Raw genomic sequence first — 9,042 nt, forward strand, 5'->3', positions numbered from 1 at the left:
AGTCTTGCTTTTAAATTGTAACTTATTTTGAGATCTAAGCTGATTGTTACACTGGCTACTGCTGTAGTGTTCTTCTGAGGTGTAAGTCAGGTAAACAAATAGGAACACACACACACATTCATGCCAGCTCAGGTCCAGCTTTAGAGTGAGGTTGTGAGCTGTCTTGGTTTCATGTGCCAGACTTGCTGACTTTTTATAATCATTAAAGATAGACTATCTATCCGGCTATATTTCACCTTGACTCCATGCCAAAGCTTCTCCTCCTCCCATAGTGTAAACTAACCCCACTGGTGTGCCTGTGCCAGTCATTCACTGTGGAGGAGTTTGGGGAGTGACGCTGAAGGGTATCAGACTTAGGTCACGCAGGCCAAACACCTGGCCAGACAGACATCAGCCTGGTCCCCGATCTGTATGTGCTACCTTGCCTGTTCCTATAGTCATTGTCATGTGACCAGTGTACACAGAGGCATGTACTGTAGAGTGGAGTTTGGAATAAATCCTAACATGGATAGAAGTGGATTATTACTGTGACGACACAGAGGGGAGGAATTGCAATGAACTTGTCCTAAATAGGACAGTATTCTTATCTCAATGATACCTGTATATCCATGCATATGATATGGGGTATACACAAGCACTTCCTCTAAATGCCCTGGTTCATTGTAGTCATCACCATTGCTGAATGCTAGGATCAAGTCAGTGAGACAGAGAGAGCACAGAAAGAGGCTCAGACAGCTATAAAGCCTATCTGAAGCGGTGAGCCCGGCTTCCTTCAACCCACAGCTCTTAGAAGCTTACATGCCTCTCTTTTCCTGCTCACATCATAGGCCATTGGGGAACTGCAAGAGCAGCACACTCCATCAGTCATCCTTCACATCAACACACACACATCTATGATCACACACCAGTAGCGTAGCCAGAAATTCATTGGTGGTTGGGCCCATAGAAATAGAAGGAATAGAATGGGCTTGGAACTTCTAACCCTGGCAATTTGATACACTACAAAATACACTACATGACCAAAAGTATGTGGACACCTGCTCATCTGACATCCCATTCCAAAATCATAAGCGATAATATGGAGTTGGTCCCCCCTTTGCTGGTGTAACAGCCTCCACTCTTCTGGGAAGGCTTTCCACTAGTTGTTGGAACATTGCTGCGGGGACTTGCTTCGATTCGGCCACAAAACCATTAGTGAGGTAGGGTGCTGATGTTGGGTGATTAGGCCTGGCTCACAGTCGGCGTTCCAATTCATCGCAAAGGTGTTCGATGGGGTTGAGGTCAGGGCTCTGTGCAGGCCAGTCAATTTCTTCCACACCGATCTTGACATTTCATTTCTGTACGGACTTCCCTATGTGCACGGGGGCATTGTCATGCTGAAACACATGCTGAAGCACAGAATCATTATTTATTTTTTGCCTGAAACCCTCACCCCATTTCTCTACACATTTCCCCCAATGTTACTCTTACCATTCTGATTTCACTCCCAAGAACACTCTAGTAAATAAAAAAGGTCCTTCTCTGTAAAATTATCTAACTTCCACTGAAGATGGATGCAATTTCGCTGAAGAAGGATGCAAATCAGGGGGGAAAAGGGTACTGCCCCTTTTAAAAATATATTTTATGATGTGAGCAGTCAGGGTATGCTGTAGCATTAAGATTTCCCTTCACTGGAACTAAGGGACCTAGCCCGAAACATGAAAAACAGCCCCAGACCCTTATTCCTCATCCACCAAACTTTACAGTTGGCACTATGCATTCGGGCAGGTAGCATTCTTCTGGCATCCGCCAAACCCAGATTCATTCATCCCTCCAGAGAACGTGTTTCCACTGCTCCAGAGTCAAATGGCAGTGAGCTTTACACCACTCCATCCGACGCTTGGCGTTGTTCATGGTGATCTTAGGCTTATGTGTGGCTGCTTGGCCATGGAAACCCATTTCATGAAGCTCCCTACGAACAGTTCTTGTGCTGACGTTGCTTTCAGAGGCAGTTTGGAACTCAGTAGTGAGTGTTGCAACCGAGGACACTATGCGCTTCAGCACTCAGTGGTCCTGTTCTGTGAGCTTGTGTGGCCTACCACTTCGCAGCTGAGCCGTTGTTGCTCCTAGACTTTTCCACTTCACAATAGCAGCACTTACAGTTGACCGGGGCAGCTCTAGCAGGGCAGAAATTTATCGAACTGACTTGTTGGAAAGATGGCATCCTATGATGGTGCCACGTTGAAAGTTACTGAGCTCTTTGTAAGGCTATTCTACTGCCAATTTTTGTCTATGGAGATTGGATTGCTGTTTGGTTGATTTCATACACATGTCAGCAACGGGTGTGGCTGAAATAGCTGAATTCACTAATTTGAAGGGGTGTCCACATACTTTTGTATATATAGTGTATTTCTTTGTAACGTCAGTTGAGTTGAATCAACAAACCACAGCACAAATTGATGGGTACACTTCCTGCTTTGCTCCTATGGGTACACTTGAAAAAGGCCCTAGTCCACCCATTATGCCATCATTTACTTCAATGGGGACGCCCGTTCTATTCATTCTATTTCTATGGGTGGGCCTGCAGAAATTTTAGTGGCCAAAAAAGAAATATATGTAGGAAGCATTTTTTAGGTGGGGCAGTTAACTTCCTGCAATGCTACACTTTTTACCATAGGTCAAATATAGTTTTATTGCTAATCTCATGCTATTCTACACATTTTGCCATGAGGCTGAGAGAAAATGTTGCTGTTTTAAAGCTAATTATCGCTAACATATAGGTGTGTTGACGGTGAAGAAGGCACTGGATTATGAGCTGTCTTATTTGCTAAATGAACAAATTAAGTAGGCAGCGGCATGGTGCATATAGCCATGGAAGCACAGTGATATATGCCTCAATGCAGTCATATTTGTGGCTTATTGGGCGTGTGGCTTTCAGTTAGTTATTTTGGACCACCCATCCCTTCAGAGTGAATGTCATTCCAGAACATCTGAATGCCATTCCAGTAAACTGCTTGCTATTAATTCTATCTGATGGTGTTTGCATGTTTAGGTCAAAAGACAAATAATGTCCTGTTTGGAACACTGACAAGTAGAGAGAATTCAAAGAAAATCTCTCTATTTTTTTGTTGTTGCTCAATATGGTTGGGTGGGTCTGGCTCCCACTGGGTGGGCCCATGGGTGGGCCCATGGGTGGGCCCATGGGTGGGCCCCACCCCCAAACTTAACAATTCGAGATGAATGCCTAAACTTAACCTTCAAATTGGACTTTTATGAGAGCTTGTTGGGTGCACACGCACACACAAACACACACAAGATCACATGCAGGTACAGCCACACACACTTCAAAATGGCAAAGACACACAAAAAATAACATGCACACACATATATGTATACACACACTCATACACACAGAAACGCAGTCTCACACACACAAACACATACTTCAAAACTGGCCTATAAAGCCCCAGGGGACCAGGGTGTGGACGGTGGTGTGATAGGGGGAGGAAGAGAAGAGGCAGTCCAACACAAACACGACCCCCTCGTGAACCTGGCATTTCCTCTTCCCTCCTCCTTATCTCTTTTCATGCCGCTCTCATTTTCTCCTAGATTTTTTCACCTCGCTAGCTGACACAGCTGCAAGTCTGTGAGACTCAGCCCGCTCTCTGACAAACTTCAAACTTCATCTAGTGAAAAACTGAACACCGATACTCAATGACTCATTTCCACGTTGACGAAAACTGCACTTTCAATATGCCAGTACAAACAGTCTGTATCAATGGAGGCAAAATGCATCAGTGAGGTCAAATTAACTTCCACCAACACTACTGTAGGAGTTACAGTGGAACTCCATCATATCCTTCCTCAGAATGTTGTGGGAATGTTGTCTAGTGATTCACGTGCTTTGTTCACTTGTCGGAACTCACATTCATTCAGTGAATTTGCCGTTATTGTTTGGCAACTCACTCTGCTGATACCAGATTGAGGGAATTGAATGAAAGTGTTATTCCCAGTAACTGACAAATTGGTAATGGCAGGGAGGAAGTGAGCTCACCAAGGTTGGGGTCTGTCTGTATTAGTGTTGTTTTCCTCCATTCATGAATCAATGGACTGGATTTCCACATGGTCTGTTTTCAAGGCCAGTTTTAGCATCAGAATCAGAACTGTTTTCCTATCAAATATTCAGCATTAAACAAATACCATCTTCTAGAGTGTCCCACTCCCAACTCCTTACACAGTGAAGAATGGGCAATACAGGTAAATAAATCCTGATACTAAATAAACAATGATACTGGAGACTAAAGACCTGAGCTAGCTGTGTGTGTGTGTGTGTGTGTGTGTGTGTGTGTGTGTGTGTGTGTGTGTGTGTGTGTGTGTGTGTGTGTGTGTGTGTGTGTGTCTCTGTCTGTCTGTCTGTCTGTCTGTCTGTCTGTCTGTCTGTCTGTCTGTCTGTCTGTCTGTCTGTCTGTCTGTCTGTCTGTCTGTCTGTCTGTCTGTCTGTCTGTCTGTCTGTCTGTCTGTCTGTCTGTCTGTCTGTCTGTGTGTGTGTGTGTGTGTGTGTGTGTGTGTGTGTGTGTGTGTGTGTGCTTGCGCAAGCGTGCCTGTTCTGTTTTGTGTCACTCATTGATAAGGGATTGTTTCGTCCTGGGAGAAATGAGGGGAAACTGTAGAAGGTATCTTCTTCCTGTTTATAGCATCCGTCTTGTTAACACTTCACCCCAAAAAAAACACAGAAAGCATGGAGAGATAAGGATAGAAAGGGGTTGAGGATGAATAGACAGGCCGAGGTAAACAGAATTTAGGCTTGGGTGGCATAATTAGACAAGAGGTAATCTGTTACTAGTGGTATCAGAACACTAGGCCTGTTCTGATATCTAAAGACATGGGGATACTTGTAAACCAGGTGTCTCTGATTGCCTATTTTAGGTGAGTTTTGGGTAATTGCTTATCTGGATCTCCCACAGTGATACAACAAAATGTTAAGATAAATAAAATGGTGACCACCTGTTGCCATTGGTATACATTGGTATACATTGCCAGTGGATTTCTGAGCTCTGTTGGTTATATCAAAGTATTTCCAAAAGTTTATTGCAATGACAAAACATGCAAACAGTATGGGGTAAAATGTTAAGATTTTCTATACGCAACATCGGACAATTCATCTTGATAACATCACTGGTCATTTGGAATGTATCTGAAAAGGAAGTAGATGGGCTAACGGAGGAAAACAATACCTACAGGCTGCCAAACTCAATGGCTGACATGGGTGAAGCCTGACCAACTATCTCCCATAAAATGACAGCAGACGCTGACCATAGCATTAGCGTGGCGGCACCTCTTCCCTGGACAACAACATGTTACTGGGAGATCCGGTCAAGACAGGGTCAAGCCTATTTGACATTGTTTTAAGGTCATAAAGAGACCAACAGTTCTTTACCAATGCCTAACTTAAACCTGGCTCTAAAAATCCATGCTCAGGGCTAGGTAGATGATCAATCCAGGCTGTTCAGAAATGGAAGGGTTACGAGGAAAAGTCCACATAAAATGGTGGCATGGTCTGGTACCATTAACCCCAGTGGTCAGACTGTGGTCAGACCAAAGTGGACCAGGGAGGTTTGTACATTTTAGCACTTTAAAGGGTCTCTTTATGTCAACAGCTCTATTCTGGCTAACGGTGCCTGTAATGGTCACATAAAAGGTGTCAGTGTTTTGGACTGCGCCATCGAAAGCAAGATGGAAGGAGGTTCCTTCTTTTAATGACCATGTGACATTATACTTTAGAGTAGCCTGGGGTTATACAAGAGTGGAGCCAGCGAGACTGTGTGTCTGGCTGCCTATGTGGCCCCTATTTACCTCAGCCTATACCTCCCCCTCTGTGTTCCACGACATGGGTCATTTCGCACCACGCACCCCTCAAGGAAGCTCTGGACCGGTCCACATACTGCTGCTTACGGGGGATTAAAGTTTCCAACGGGAGCACAATCAGATCAAAGAGCATTGCGGTATATGGGAAACTCAATCTAAAAAGAGCCTGACTAAACAACTTTTCGTTCAGGGTAAAGCCACCAGGTACCGCCGTGGGCGAGGACTACAAACAATGTGATTTTTAATTTAGGTTGGGCAGTCAGGGACCAGGGAGAGTTTGTGCACTTCTGAAACTACACAAGGCTCTAAACTAAGGCCACCTCTGTGACTGACAGGCTAGCCGGGGAACAAGGTTACTTTTGAACAGCTACCCATACGTGCAGCATTTGCTCAAGCACAGAATAAAAAAGACTCATTGCCCTTTCTCCCTCTCCACACATTTGGGCCTTACGAAGCTCACGGCATTTTGAGGGTGGGGACACTTCTCGCAAGCATCCTTGAATTAGTTCCCCCACATCAGCAACCTCATTAGAAACGATCAAGCACTTCTCGATTAAATTCCGATAAGGTAGTACAGTAAACGCAGTGTTGTGAATTAAAAGGCTGCGTGTATCAAACATGGCCTAATAGAATAACATAGTTGAATGAATCCAGAAGCCAACATCCTTTCCCCTGGCATTATGCCATGTCTTCTCTCCTTTGTGATTTCATGGTCGTTTAAACACTGCTCAGGTTGTAACTGGTGTTTTGGCACTGATGTTGGTTCCCACTCTGGTGTTTTGAGTGCTGTTGTAAAAAGACAGGGAGTGATTTGGCACCTGGCTGTCATCTGTGATCGACCTCTGGCCTAACAGTTCTCTGCTATTCCTCTCATTAATAAAGGCTAAAGATAATGTTTCCCCTGCACATGTTAACTATGCACCTGCAGACCTCCACTGAGAGATCTACAGTAAATGTTTGCTCTGAGCCTAAGGAGGTATGCCAGAATTATAATAGTTGCGTAATGTTAAAGATTATTGCTAAAGATTACAAACGTTGGCCTCTGGCACTAAATGAATAACTGCAAATATTTTAAAGCATACCTCAACTCTTAAATCTGTACTTTTTACAATCTCAACACGCCATGGTTCCACAAAACTACCCGTGTTAGAATGAAAGAAAGGTTGAGTCGAGCTGCGAACACATATCTCCACATCTCCTGTCCCTACAAGCCATGTCCACTTAGTTCCATGTTGTGGGACAAGGTAAGTCCTTACAAGGCCTCTGTTGTTGCCACATCCGACCATCCCACTGTCCAAGAAATAACAACAGAGCAAACCGCCACAGAAAGGAAGCGTAGACCCAAGCACGTTACTGCAGGTAGGGAGTGGTGGAGGGTAATGGAGAGTTAGAGGCCCATGTCTCCAGGTGAAGGACTCAGACAAATGTTAGCCAGACCGCCCAGGCCGCGTGAGGACAATAGAGCCTGTCAGAGAGCCACTCACTGTCCTCAACACCTCTGTCGCGGGACAGGTGGTAAGTGACGCGCCGTCGCACTTTTGCCTTCCGGCGTCTTCCTCTAGGAGATGAGGATGAGGGTGGGGCTGGGTTGGAGGGGGAACTGGTGCACCACGGACAGACACGCAGTGTCCTCTCTTTGTCAACTTCATTGTAGATACTGTAGAGAGTGAATTCAAACCGGAAAAGCTAGGAGGAGCATCGATGCATGTCTTTGAGTCTCTTAAAGCAAGGTGGTTGTTGCTTTGTTTGTGTTGTCAGATAGTGTGGGCTCGGTCAGCAAGGCATCTTACCCAAATGACTTCAATGCTTGGTGAAGTCATTACCATAGAGATGTAGTGAATAGAACTGCACGTAAATGATGTTGGTGCTTCCATTGGGCAGAAGTCAGCGTGTTGTTGTGATTCTGGATGGCCAGATTGCTAGCAAGAATGACAAGAAACTGCCATGTGGGGAATAGTAAGTGGCTTGTTTCATCTTGTTATTGATACCATGTCTTGTTTTGAGGTGTTTTGACTGATTTAATTTCAATGCTAATATGGCTAAAGTTCGCTAGCTAGTTAACCAACAACTGTAACAATGTATTTGAGAGACAATAAGTGCTCATTGTGCAAATGTATGTTTTCAATAAACAGTGGAGACGAAATATAGCTTACATTTTTATCAACAATCCAAGCCAACCCAGTCTGTTTTGACCCATAGTTGCGCATGCCTCAGTTTTGTTGCTAAGCAACCAACCCGTCTTGCTCATGCAATGGAATGTCATTTTGTAATGTCAGTTGAGTTGAATCAACAAATCACAGCACATATTGATGGGAACACTTCCAGCTTTTACTTCCTGCTTTGATCTTATGGGTACACTCGCAATGTCCGCCAGTCCACGACAACCTCCACCATATGGACTAATTGATGGTGAAAATTAGAAGAACCAAGGTGAAATGGGAGCATTTTATGGACCTGTGAATGGAGAGCAGTAGACTTAATATAGGCCTAGATGAGGCTTCCCTCCCATGTGTGAGTGAATTTGCCTGCATCTTTCTCCACATCTGTCCAGAGCCAGTTATTTGACAGATCCCTCCTCGTGTCCATGGGCAGTATTCTTGTCTGCCTTCCCCTTTGTGATCAAGACACTTTTGATGTCTGCTGCCTCCCACAAGCTCCGTCCAGTTTCATCCTCCATTGTAGAGCACCTCTGTTCGCAAAGGTAGCTAAAGCAGGAAGAAAAACCCACCCACGGACCTTCAAGATTCCTTCCACGAGTCTATAAATACAGCCGGAACAAAGTGCAGATATGGAAAGTGATGTTATTTCCAAAAATAGTTTATTGAATTGAACACTCTTCAGTGAATACACTGAATAACCTAATCCAGGGTACTAAGTCGAAGTTTGGGGTTATTGTGTGCCCACTGAGGGAGAAGTCGGTCACATTGGACTGTATAACCCACAGGTACTAACCTCCGACCAAAAGTCAACATAGCTTCCCTTGACAGAGAAAGGCATCTTTTACAAAAGCTATGTAAGAGAAATTATATCATAACCATGGAAAAGGAGAATATTTACAGTAGGTAGCAGCTGGCTATGTTGGTTACAAAAAAACATGAGGGTTAAATCCACTTTCATTATGATCATGTAAACTACGGAGGGAGGGGCCGTCAAAGCAAACGCACATGGACCTCCTTTTCATGTCTGTTCCAACAAACA

This window comes from Salvelinus fontinalis, chromosome 6 (genome assembly GCF_029448725.1).
Source record: "Salvelinus fontinalis isolate EN_2023a chromosome 6, ASM2944872v1, whole genome shotgun sequence".
Taxonomy (NCBI): domain Eukaryota; kingdom Metazoa; phylum Chordata; class Actinopteri; order Salmoniformes; family Salmonidae; genus Salvelinus; species Salvelinus fontinalis.